Here is a 12,011-nt window from a genome sequence, read left to right as displayed (position 1 = left end):
ACAATGAATATTCATTAGAGAGATTTACATGCTATGGAGGCAGCACATGCTAATTTCTCTCATGAAATTTGTATTTGTGACCTGGATTGGCCACTGTTGGAAACAGGATGCTGGGCTTGATGGACCTTTGGCCTTTCCCAGTATGGCAATACTTATGTACTTATGTAATATTGGCTGGGGAGCCCCCAGGATAGGTTTGGAAACCACTGACCTATACTTCTGTGCTGTCTGTTAAGATGTTTTATTGTGTATTATGTCAACACTGTAAGTAGCATACGGTGCCATTATTGCCATACTATGTACTGTTAGTTGAATTTTTCTTACTGCTGTAATTGTCTGTTGCCAATGTTTGACTTATTCTTGCTGAACACCACCTTGGATGAATGTCTTCAAAAAGGCAGTAAATAAAGGCAAACAAACAAACAAATAAATAAATAAATAAAGGGCCTACTTAAAACCTATGAAGAAACATATATATATTTATTTGTAGAATTGTGGTGAGGTAGCTAAGAAGGAAGATGATTACAGTACTCAGTGGTGTACCAAGGGGGGGGCGGTGGGGGCGGTCCGCCATGGGTGCACGCTGCTGGGGGGGGTGCCGCGCACCTGTTGGCTCTTCGTTTTCATGCTCCCTTTGCCCCGGAACAGGTGGCACCCCCCCCCAGCGGCGTGCACCCGGGGAGGGTTCTTTCACTGGGGGGATCGGGGGTTCTTTCACCGGGGGGGGGGCGTCGCGCTGTTACGGGGGGGCGCTGTACCCGGGGGGCGAGGCGCATCGGCGATCCGCCCCGGGTGTCAGCCCCCCTAGGAACGCCACTGACAGTACTGAAAGGAAGAGAGAGTCTAGAGGGGACTCACATTGGTATCTGTTGGTGGATTCTTACATCTTGACAAGTACTAAGGCTTTGCTCAGCTCCACTGGATTCCTTGCCTTGTACCAAGGGGATAATTTGATAAGGAGCTGCTTAGTGTGAGGCAGGAAGAGTGCCTATAAATGCCAGTAATCCATTCACTTATGCATTGAGTGGATGTGAACAAATGTGCATGTAAATCAGCAGTTTCCAGCCGAGCAGTATTCGGCAAGTGTGCGCCTAGATGGGAAGGCACATACTTTGCAGATGTGGGCGAGGCCTGTACTTAAACACATGGATGATAATAAAATCTTATCATCGATGCCCAGTCTTTCGCAATCTAGACATGAGCATTTACAATAGATCTATGTTTGGTGGAAGTGTTCAAGCCTTAAATATAGGCCTGTTTTCAACCCCTTACACTAGTCTTCTATAAAGAAACGTAGGCACCTAGTTTTCTTCAAATGGGCCCTTTTTCTAGTGGCTCTATAGAATTTCCCACCACATGCACAGAGGTTTCATGTGCATCCTTGTGGTTGCATCAGGCACTCATAGTTGGTTTGGCCAGTCACATTTGGTGAGTAATATGTCTTCTCGCAGTCCATACATCCATTAGCCCTCACCAGCTAGGTTCTCTCTTTCCAGCATGATACCCTTCTAGCTCAGAGACTCAAGGACATTTGCAATTCTGCATGTTGGATTATCAAAGCAAAAAATACATCACTTTTACAGTCCTCTCCCTTTCCTTTGGAAATTATATGTAGTGTTGTTCACATGACCTGATTCTAACACAAGTATCACAGTAAAGAATGTAACCTAACTCTCACATCTTTCTCTCTTTCTCTCTCTCACCATCCCTTTCCCATGTGTACAGTTATAAAGTAACTTTTCACTTGTATTGAGGGTCACTGCTTACATTTAGGGGCAAGGAAAGAGAATTTAATTTTCTACTACTACTATTTAGCATTTCTATAGCGCTACAAGGCGTACGCAGCGCTGCACAAACATAGAAGAAAGACAGTCCCTGCTCAAAGAGCTTACAATCTAATGTCTGATGGTCTGAAGGTCTGTAATTTACCTCCTCGAAATGTTTATTAGAAGAGCATGCAAAACGTCAGGTAGCTTCTAAGGCTCTGTAGCCCTCAGAGATATACCATCGAAATGGAGTTTCCACTCTTAAGAATAAAGCAGCATGGTTATCATGGTAGTCCACTTAAATACATGAAATAAAGGGCAATGAAATACATCAGGTATTACTGGATTAACTCCAAACATTTTTGGAGAAATTTTCAAAGTATCTGCATGGGGCCATAGACCACACTTTTTACCTGAGGGCTTTGCAACAGATCTACGATAGAAAACTTGCCATAGGCCCCATGCTGAACATCTCTTATTGTCTGCCAGCTTTCAGTATTTTGTTGTCCATAGAGCAGTGTGGATGCCCAGTAAATTCTACACAGCAGGAGTTGTAGCATCAAATCAGTGCTAGAACTCTCACAACGCTATAGGTACACGTCCATGCTGTTTAAGTGCTTCCAGCTCTGCCCATCCGAGACAGGGTTTGGCAGGAGTAACAAAGGCAGAAAGCAGAGTTGGAAAAACAAATCTTACTAATGTATAGTTCGTTTGCTGGTACAAAAGTCACCTGCTTCAGGGGCATGTGATGCTACCTTCATGGGGAATCTCAGATTAAATAGTCAACATTTGAAACATCCAACAATGAGCTCTAGTGAATTCCTGTCTGCAGTTCAAAACCTCTATTGAACAAATGGGCATTCCCACTTGCCTCACACAGCATTCGTTCCTCCAGTGTGTCTATTTGAAGTGACTTGTAGACGTACATTGTATATCAGAACCTTGCAGTTTGTACTTGATAACATTCTGCGAGTCAGAGCTGGTGTGGTGCGACAGCTAAATGCATCTCTCCCTGGTTATGTGCTGTGGTGATATTCTGTTGCCCAATATAGACTTTGCAGCCAATATTTAACACTATTTAACTGGCCAGGGAAGGCTCCTGGTCAGTTAAATAGCACTCAACCAGCTATCTGCAAATATTCACGGTCAGAGCATAGCGGCTAACTGGCTATATCGAGCAATATATCTGGCTAGCTGGGAATATTGAAATGGTGGCCGTCTAAGTTTTACAGCCAAATCAGTCTGCGTAAATAGTAGGCTTATCTTTGGCTGCTATAAACCTAGCCAGCCGGCTAGGTTTATAGCAGCCAAAGATAAGCCTACTATTTACGCTGAATATTGACAGCTGAATATTCAAGCCTACTATTTACGCTGAATATTGACAGCTGTATAAGTTCATAGTGACCAAAAATAAACTGGATATTCAATGTTGGTCACTGGTATTGAATATCTGGAGTTAACCGGGCTGCCCCCTGCAGTCTGAATATCTGCCCCATTGTGCTTATACTAGTTTTCCGAACTAAACTGAACCTTGCTGCAGGTATGACACACACGTTCGCTTGTACCTCCTTGTTCTGCGGGTACAATTCTGTGGAAAGCACAGGAAGCATTAGAAATGGCATATATATATATATATATATATATATATATATATATATATATATATATATATATATATATTTACTTATCTACCACCTGCAAACTGTATTTTTCTGTCCCTGGAAGGCTCACAATCTGTTGTACTTGAGGCAAAAGAGGGTTAAATGACTCACAGTGTGGTAAAAGAGCCCCCAACGTTTGCATACTAATTATAAAATTTATTTATTTATTTATTATCTCATTTGTACCCCACAGTTTCCCAACAGTGTCAGGCTCAATGTGGCTTACAATGCACCACAGAAGCAGGCGCCAATGCAGTAAAATGAAGCTAATACAGCAAAAAACCTACAAGAGATACTGGGGAACAGTAGGAATGGACGGAAGGAGAAGGGAAACTGTGAGGGAAGAGGGAAGGGGGATGTGTCCAAGTGTGTCTAGATCGATGCGCTTCCAGCAGTGGAGACACATGAAGAGGCCGTGGGATAAGCACTTCCAAATAACATGGTCTTCAGAGATTTCCTGAAAGTTAGATGATCTGTGATGGTTTTTATGCTCCTTGGCAAAGAATTCCAAAGCTGAGTGCTAATGAAAGAGAAGGAGGTAGCGTAAGTGGACTTGTACTTGACGCCATTGCAGTTGGGAAAATGAAGGGTAAGATATGAACGGGAGAGTCTGAAAGTATTCCGAAGCAGCAGTTTGATGAAATCTATCGTATAGCCAGGTACTTCACCATGTAGGATTTTGTGAACTAGAGAGCAGAGTTTGAAGGTGATACGTTCTTTGACAGGAAGCCAATATCTAATCTGCACATATTTATTTATTTGTTGCACTTGTATCCCACCTTTTCCCACCTATTTGCAGGCTCAAAGTGGCTTACATAGTACAATGCTGGCGATCGCCAGTTCCAGTATGACAAATACATAGTGATATTGTGGTAGAAGTTGTGTGTGACAGACACATTATGGAATAAGAAAGAAGGAAGAGTTATGTTAAGATACTGTCAATGTTTTAGCGTAAGCAATATCGATCAGAGAAGCTGAAATGAGCGTCTCACATCTGTAAAATAGGACCAAAACAGGCGCTCTCCTGTCCTATTAACCTGTTATAAAATTACTCTTTTTATGTGTATTCTCCATTAAATATAATGGATGATTTGATTTTTTACATTTATTGCAAAGCCTTTTCACGAATAGACCTGGCAAGAGCCATATTATGGCACATACGCCTGCGTCAGGGGTCAATTGGATCTCTTGAGAAAAACACAAAGATATCCCCAGTTTTCAGGCAATAACGCAGGCAAAATCAAAGGAACAACACTGAAATCACTGCTACTTTAGATTACTCCAATGTAGAAGATTGATCAAATGAAAATTCAGTCAGCAAATCATAAAACCGCATCTTAAAACACCGCGTCTTGGATCACCATGGTTTTCAGCGAAACCATCAAAGCGGTACTAGTGTAAAATCTATACTGTTCCAAGTAAGGTAGCTTTTCTCCTCCCCCAAAATTGATCAGATTATGTCTGAAATGTAAAGTTTACAAGTATTTTGGGAGTCCAATCAGTATCACTCCATGAGTTCCAATCTCATTTGGTATTACGATCAATTTTTTTCTCCAAAGTATTTTCACTTCAGTTTTTAAATCACAAGTATTGCCACATCTATAAACCATATATTTTTCATTTTTATGACGTCAGGGTGGTAGTGTTCAGTGTTTGTCAGTTTGTATTTTAAAGTCCCATAAGATCTTGACTTGCTCATTTTCGATAACCTTTTCAATGCTGTGATCCCAATAGTTGTTTGCTACAAGAAAACCGTGCATTAATTCAACCATTTGAATATGGCTTTGTTTATAGTCAATTTTGGCTAATAAATAAGTAAATAAGTAAGTAAGGTGAACATTGCAAGAAAAAGAAGCCCAGATCTGTGCCTTAACTCCAACTATCCAGCCCTGGTCACTGATGAGCCTTGGCCTGGAAAGATGCTCAGTGTGAGTGGAATGGAAATACAGACCTGACGGCTTTTAACATTGCCATACTCTGTGAGACAGCACAGGAGATGTCTTAATCTCCTATTTAAATGCATTATATGGGAAACATTAGTGGGTATAACGGGTCTGACAATGTGATTAAACTCAAGGGATGCGACTTGAGTGAATTGCAATGTTTACTGTCAGCAAGAATTTTTTTTCATTGTGTAGCTGAATTGGTTCCAGACATACTAAGGGAAGATGGTTGATCTAAATATGGGAAGGAAAAACTGGCTCATATTAATATAATGCTTATGTTCTTAGCTTATGTTCATTTTTTTTAAACTCCATTCTGAATTATGTGGTCACAATATTTCAAAATATTTACCCAGCTAGCAGCACTTGCTGGGCGGATAAATGCCACTGGCCAGGGCTAGTACTGATGTTCAGTGTTATTATCCGGACCATGCTGCTGAAAATCATTGCAGACTGCCTCAGCACTGTCTGGATAACACCGGAGTGGTCTGCAGTTGGAGACTCGGCGGAGCTGAAAAATATCTGAATGGTGGCAATATTTACTGCCGGTATCAGATATTTAAATGCACAACTTATAACTTTAAAAATGCTCTCTGTATGAGGAGGGGGTTCAGGAACCCTCCCCTATACTCACATGCACTCATCCTTGTGGGGGATAACTTTCTCCCTTATGGAGAACACCTTTCTGGTGGATTACCAGACAACATTGTCAGCAGTTCAGTAGCTCAGTTCAGGGCTGGTGGTTGGGAGGTAGGGATAGTGCTGGGCAGACTTATATGGTCTGTGCCAGAGCCGGTGGTGGGAGGCGGGGCAGGTGGTTGGGAGGTGGGGATAGTGCTGGGCAGACTTATACGGTCTGTGCCCTGAAAAAGACAGGTACAAATCAAGGTAAGATATACACAAAAAATGGCACATGTGAGTTTATCTTCTTGGGCAGACTGGGTGGACCGTGCAGGTCTTTTTCTGCCGTCATCTACTATGTATTTATTGTTCTCATACAAAAGCAGAGGTACATAAGATGCAGGAGAACCTTTTCCAGCTGACATTATCTAGGGAAGGCTGACTCCCATGCAGGTCTGTTGTTCTTTACTTTTTAAACCGGTGTACAAACAACTGCCCATGTGAGACAGGTCATTACACAAAAAACTGTTGGAACACAAAAGCATCTCCATACGTGGCACTGAATCCTTATAAAAAAAAACAGTTTAAAGTTATTTCTGGTGCTATGGCTGGGTGTGTTCCCCGTTTCATTTCCCCTTTTCTCATACTGGTCAATTTACTCTTTGGCCACATATTCAGCCATGTCAGTTGATATTTATTTATTAGGATTTATTTACCGCCTTTTTGAAGGAGTTCACTCAAGGCGGTGTACAGTAAGAATAGATCAAACATGAGCAGTAAAAAACAGCAGTAAAAATATTCAAATAAACAATAAAAAGTATGGCATAGTATGCTACTTACAATGTCAACACAATACGTAATAGAACATTTTAATTGACAGTGAAGGGTAAAGCAAAGATGGAACATATAGAGAGGTAAGAGAGTAAGAAGAGTTAGAAAATAAGGTGACTAATTTAAAGAAAGTTGTACATGAGGTCAGAGAGATGGTTAAATATTATCTCAGCTAGGGTAGGAGTAGATAAACATGTCCTGCTGCAGTATGTGCAGTCCGCGTCACTCCTTGTGTGTGTGAGTGAGACTAACAAGTTAGTTACTTCTTCCACTGAAGGCCTGGTTGAAGAGCCAAACTTTCACCTGCTTCCTGAAGTAGAGATAGTCTTGTGTTAAGTACAGTCTTTCAGGCAGTGCATTCCAGAGTGTGGGAGCTACTTCAAAGAAGGCTCACTTGCAGGTATCATATCAGTTAATGAAATATTACATCGTAATATATGTTGTTTCAGATCTATTACCATGCATAAGCCCTGTTTGTACTCTTATCTCACAACCTGGTTCATCTTCAGTTCATTTCAAGGCCTACTTATGTCAAGGTCTACATTTTTGTTTTAGGCCTACCTCTGACAATGCATCTCCTAAGTTATGTGGATAGTTATCCGGATCCTAGCACTGAATATCACCATTATCCATACTCAAATAGTAGAGCGATATCCGGAAAGGAGCAGGTTCTGAATATCTGGGTAAATGTTTACAAGTCATGGTTGGTGTTTAAAAGAAGCACCAACCAAGGAGTTTCAATATTGACCAGTTTGCTTCTAAATAGGCCTGTACTGAATATTCATATTCGATTGGATTCAGCCCTGAATAGTGCCCCGAATACATTATTCGTGTTTGGCCGAATAGTGATTTAAATTTGAATACAAATAATCCAGTGCTCTACTGTGCAAAATCCTACTGAAATAAACACTTGATCTCTGATTTCACGTTGCTTCTTTTATTATTTGTTATGTTAAAGCTCAATGCCCATTATTCGCATTTTGTATTCGTGTTCAGTCGAATAAATTTTGTCATTATTCATATTCGGCCAAATAGTAAAATATGCTATTTGGTATAGCTCTACTTAAACAATGGTTGTGATTCCCTTAAAAAATAAGTTATGAAGCTGATTCTTTCAGTTTAGTCCAGAGATCTCAAGTATTCACCATATATCACCAGCATGGCTAACCAGAGCTAGCTGATTTGGTAGCTACAGCCAGCAAGTAAGACAGTAACATAGTAAATGACGTCAGATAAAGACCTGAACGGTCCATCCAGTCTGTCCAACAAGATAAACTCATTTTACATGGAATGTAATACTTTATATGTATATCCAAGTTTGATTTGTCCCTGCCTTTCTCAGGGCACAGACCGTAGAAGTCTGCCCTGCAATAATTTTATTCTCCAAATACCGGCGTCGCCACTCAATGCCCGCTAAAATTCCATAGATCCATTCCTTCTAAACAAGATTCCTTTGTGTTTATCCCACGCATGTTTGAATTCCATTACCATTTTCATCTCCACCACCTCCCGCGGGAGGGCATTCCATGTATCCACCACCCTCTCCATGAAAAAATACTTCTAAAGTTTAAGAACCTATGGGGCCTTTTTACAAAGCGGGCACCGACGGTAGTTCCACCCCCAGCATATGGCATTTCTGGCGCTAGCAGAAATATTTAAAAAATATTTCCGCAGGCACTAACCAGGTGGTCACTGGGTAGCGCCAGTTACCGCCAGGTTAGTACGGGAGCCCTTACCGCCACCTCAATGGGTAGCAGTAAGTGCACCCCCCCCACCACATGGTCATGCGGTAAGTGAAATCTTACCGCATGGTCATTTCTTTTTTTGCGCTACCACTATGTTAGGTGCCTAAGGAGGTCATTTTAGTAATAGTGACATTCACATGTCTAGACCATACCCACTTCCAAATACTGATTGTAGAAAGCTATTTTGGGGCGTAGCTAGGTGGGGCCATGGGGGCATGGGCCCCCACAGATTTAGCCCTGGCCCCCTCTACTTTCAACCCCCCCCTGCCGCCGATCCTCCCCTGCCGCCAGGTACCTTTGCTGGAGGGGTCCCCAACCCCCGCCAGCTGAAGTCTTCTTTAGCACCGGTCTCCAGTGCCTTCGCTGTTTCTGTCAGTCCTGACTCCAGACGTCCTGCGTGCATGTCCTGTATGTAGCCCCATGCAGGACGTCAGGAGTCAGGACTGACAGAAACAGATCAGCGAAAGCACTGGAGACCGATGCTGAAGAAGACTTCAGCTGGCGGGGGTTGGGGACCCCTCCAGCAAAGGTACCTGGCGGCAGCGGTGATGAGGGAAGGTCAGCAGCGGGAGGGGGTTGAAAATGGCGGGGGGGGGGGGGGGGGTCTGTGGCTGGGGGAGGCAGGCTAAAATTTGCCCCCCCACCTCGGGCTCTGGACCCCCCTCCCGCCAAGGTATGGCTACGCCCCTGGTTTAAAGAGAGTGCTGTGGAAAGTGGCAGGGGCATGGTAGGTAGGTCCCAAACTTAGGGTCCCTTTTACTAAGCTGAGTAGGTGCCTACACGTGCCCAACGTTCATCGATTTTGAGTTACTGTCTGGCTACCGCGTGGCCCTTGCGGTAATTTCATTTTTGATGCACATGTGCTGGAAATTATTTTTATTTTCTGGTGCACGGGCGATAATCAGGCAGTAATTGGCATTATACGTGCATAGGCCATTACTGCCCAGTAACCGCATAAGACCTTACCGCTAGGTCAATGACTGGCAGTAAGACCTCAGATTCAAAATGGATGCGTGGCAATTTTCATTTTGTCGCACGTACATTTTTGGCAAAAATTTAAAAAAGGCATTTTTTACAGGCGCGATGAAAAATGATTCTGCATGCACCCAAAACACGCATGTACACTACCACAGGCCATTTTTCAGCGCACTTTTGTAAAAGGTCCCCATAGACATGTATTCTAGATTTTTAAAAATCCACATTAGCTTTTGTACCTGCTCCAAGGAAAGCTCTCAGTTAAAAACTGGGGTGTCAATCAAGGGGTAAGTGCAAAGGCTGACAACAAATCCTCCCAGTTCCCCTCAATAACCACCCTACCACCTCTCTCTACCCTATAGATCCCACCAACAACATGAGAACCCCCTCCCCACTCTCTCACATGCTCCTAACAGCACCAGGACTATCTCCCCACCCCTGAAGTCCCATCTATTTCCCAGCAGCGGCTCTCCTTGGTGTCCAGCATGGGTCTGGACTATCCCTAGTCACTTGTGCTCTGGTGGATGTCTGGAATCAAAATGGCACCTCTGACCCCTAATGGTAGTCACATGACCTACGTATATTTCTTCTGGTGAATGCCCACTGAATCTATTACCAGAAAAGTTGCTTTTTCTAATGTTAGCACTTGTTTTCTTGTTCCCCTATTACAGCAAAATATCTCTGTTTACAAGGTAAAAGTGTTTCATTTCATAATGACGACCCAGGCAATGAATAATCACACAATAGACTTATTTAGATGAAAAATTATATTTGCAGTTCAATTTTTCTGAAGCCTTGTTTCAAAGTGTATTCCATTTGTTTCCTGTTTTCACTGAGTAAACAGCAGATAGGCATGTTCCCAATAGTGTAGAAAAGACATTTTTGCTTTTCCTGCCAGATAGTAATGAGAAGGTTCTGAGCAGCCCTGTATATAAAACATCTGTCTTTCCCTGTGCAAGGTGGCTGCAGTATATTAATAATGGGAGATAAGATATTTATTTATTCATGCAAAAGGAAACCGTCACTAAATTTCTTGCCACAAAGGCAAATAAAGAGGGCAGTGTTATAAGAGAATGCATAACAAGTTTTAAAAACACAGGCCTATTTTGTAAAGCAAGCAAATGTGTATATGTATCTTTATAAAATACTGTAATTATGTGAAAATTAGAAGTCAAGAAGGCAAGCTATACATAAGCCAAGCCATGGGTGCAGCATTTCCCCTACCCCTCCCTATGCCCACCACCGAGGGTCCAGCGTTTCATTTCCCATTTCTTCCGTCGGTTCCATGACTAGCATCTCCTCTCCCTTCCCCTCTTCATATAGCTGCTGTCAACGAATACTTAAGCTCTGAAACTGTTTGCCAGAGGATGTGGTAACAGCAGTTAGTGATGGGTTTCTGCCAGGTACTTGCGACCTAGCTTGACCACTGTTTGGAAAACATGATACTGGGCTAGATGGACCATTGGTCTGACCCAGTATGGCTACTCTTATGTTCTTATATCCTACTGCTTCCTGTAATGCTCCAAAAGATGCTCTGGGCTGGCGTGGGGCCTGCGCTCAAGCCCTGCCACACTGGAGCAGATCAATGGCCCATCTAGGCCAGTATCCTGGTTCCAACAGTGGCCAATCCAGGTCACAAGTATCTGGGAGAGTCCTAAAAAGTAGCAAGATTCATGCTACCAATCCCAGGGATAAGTAGTGCCTTGCCTCATGTCTACCTTAATAACAGTTTATGACTTTACCTATTTGTCCAAACTGTTTGCAAACCTAGCTACGCTAGCTGCTTTTACCACTTCTTCTGGCAATGAGTTCCACAGCTATCTATGTGCTCAGTAAAAAAAATATATATATTTTCTCTTATTATTTTACTAACTGTGTCTGTGCTTCTTCTCTTTCATTGTATTTCTTTCTTTCTACTAGGCAGCCTTTTAGATTTGTTGTAACCGATATAGAAGCCACCACGGCCCTTTGCAGTATATCAAGCCATTGTAAATAAGTAAATAAATATTATTATTAAGTAACTTTACGGAGTGTCCCCCCATCTTTGTACTTTTTGAAACACTAAACAATCAATTCGTGTTTACTGATTCCACTCCCATCAGGATTTTGTAGACCTCTATCATATCCCCCCCCCCCCAAACCATCTCTTCTGTAAGCTGAAGAGAGCCCTAACCTCGTTAGCTTTTCATCAGACGAGAGTCGTTACGTTTACATGTACCGGTTGCCCAGACAGTTGAAAAAAAACAGTGGTCAGGATCAGGGATTGCATTTCACTTCTTGAAATATGGACGGATTGATTATATATTATTTATTTTGATTTATTTACTGTCTTTTTGAAGGAATTCACTCACGGTGGTGTACAGCAAGAACAACTCAAACATAAGCAATAGACAATTACAGCAGTAAAAATATTCAAACAATACATAGTATGGAATTGTACGCTACATTACAATATCAACACAACACACA

Source organism: Microcaecilia unicolor, chromosome 13, assembly GCF_901765095.1.
Source record: "Microcaecilia unicolor chromosome 13, aMicUni1.1, whole genome shotgun sequence".
Taxonomy (NCBI): Eukaryota; Metazoa; Chordata; class Amphibia; order Gymnophiona; family Siphonopidae; genus Microcaecilia; species Microcaecilia unicolor.
The sequence above is the reverse complement of the archived record's forward strand: the minus strand, read 5'-3'. Positions refer to the sequence as shown.